General features: G+C 34.0%; 1 pseudogene; it reads left to right on the top strand.

Moving 5' to 3' along the window:
* Positions 1 to 314: 314 nt before the first annotated feature.
* Positions 315 to 1217, top strand: LOC112910619 (tRNA-uridine aminocarboxypropyltransferase 1 pseudogene; annotated as a pseudogene).
* The last annotated feature ends 815 nt before the right edge of the window (positions 1218 to 2032 follow it).

Consider the following 2032-nt stretch of genomic DNA (forward strand, 5'->3'; position numbering starts at 1 on the left):
TTTATTTGAAGAAATAATAGCTGAAAAATTTCCTAATCTGGGGAGGGAAAGAGACATCCAGATACGAGAGGCACAGAGAATTCCCATCAAAATCAACAAAAGCAGGCCCACACCAAGATATATTGTAATTAAATTTGAACTATACAATGATAAGGACAAATTCTTAAAAGAAGCAAACACAAGTCTTACACGTGTGCACCTCGGGCTCTGACAGAGCTGAAGATGCATGGAACTGTGCCAGGACCCGCAGGCAATGCAGTGCACCTGTGATTTATGTTTTAGAAATAGATGTTAAACTTTGGATTCAATTAAAAATGTCTCTCAATCCACCTATATTTCTCAAAGAAAAGGAAGAAAATAATTCAAAATTTGTGGAAACACAACACTCACAAACTACCCCATAGCTGCAGAAGATCCTCTTCAAAACTTATGCTTAGCATCTCAAGAAGTTCTTCAAAAAGTTCAGCAAAGTGAAAGATCAAAATGTCTCAAGTGTGGTGGTTCAGAAGTGTTCTATTGCCATACATATTATGTCCCAGTTGAAAATGTACCTATTGAACAGATACCAGTTGTGAAGCTTCCACTGAAGATTAATATCATTAAACATTCAAATTAAACAGATGGCAAAAGTACTGCTATACATGCAAAACTATTAGCACCTGAATTTTTAAATATTTACATATATCCTTGTATTCCAGAATATTAAGAAAAGGCCCAGGAGGTTGCACTTGTGTTTCCTGGACCTAAGTCTGTCTCAATAAAAGATATTTATTTTCATCTGCAAAAAAAGAGAAAAGATTAAAAATATTAAAGACAAAAATGATGGCCCTGACAAGCCATCCATTAAATGCAAGAAAACTGAAGAACAGGATTTGAATGAAAACAAGTGCCAATACACAACATTGAAAAAAATTATATTTATAGATAGCACCTGGAACCAAACAAACAAAATATTCACTGATGAGAGTTTTCAAAGATTGTTACAAATTGAGTTGAAAACAAGAAAAACTTGCTTTTGGCATCATCAAAAAAGAAAGCCAGATACCTTCCTTTCCACAACTGAATCCATTTACTCTTTTCTGGTAGACTACCATACTGACATATTAAAAGAGAAATACCAAGGACAATATGATAATCTCTTATTTTTCTACTCTTTTGTGTACCAGTTGATAAGCTATGCCAAATGCTCTGGAGAGACAAGAAAACTTACCCATTAGTTTTTAACTAGTTACTTATGTCATTTTATTTTGCTAAAAAATAAATAAACCTATAATTGTGCTTTGTTTAAAAAAAAAAAGAAGCAACACAAAAGAACTCCCTACCCTGCAAGGAAAATTCCATAGATCTGACTGGAGATTTCTCAAAAGAAACTTTGCAAGCCAGAGGCAAGTGGCATGATATATTCAAAGTGATAAATGGAACAAACCTGCAGTCAAGAATACTCTTTCCAGTAAGGCTATCATTCAGAATAGAAGGACAGATAGTTTCCTAGACAAACAAAACCTAAAAGAGTTTGTGACCACCAAACAATCCTTACAAGAAATATTAGCGGAACTCTTTGAGTGCAAAGGAGAGGACCAAAGTGACAAGGACAAGAAAGGATCAGAATAATCTCCAGAAACAATAGCAAAACAGGTAACGAGATGGTACTCAATACGTATCTATCAATAATAACTTTGAATGTGCATAGACTAAATGATTTAATCAAGACAGGGTGTAAAAAAAGATGAAAAAAAATGACCCACATATATACTGTATACAAGAGACTCATTTTAGATCTAAAGACCCCTCAAATTAAAAGAGAAGGGATGGATAAATATTTATCAGACAAATAGATAGCAAAAGAAAGCCAGAGTGGCAACACTAATATTAGACAAACTAGATGTTAAACCCAGGATTATAACAGAGACAAAGAAGGGCATTGCACCATAATAAAGGGACAATCCAATAAAAATACCTAACAGTTGTGAATAATTGTGCACTCCACATGAGAGGACCCAAATATAAAAACAATAACAAGGATAAAGGAACT

The sequence above is a fragment of the Vulpes vulpes genome, chromosome X (assembly GCF_048418805.1).
Source record: "Vulpes vulpes isolate BD-2025 chromosome X, VulVul3, whole genome shotgun sequence".
In the NCBI taxonomy this organism is placed as follows: domain Eukaryota; kingdom Metazoa; phylum Chordata; class Mammalia; order Carnivora; family Canidae; genus Vulpes; species Vulpes vulpes.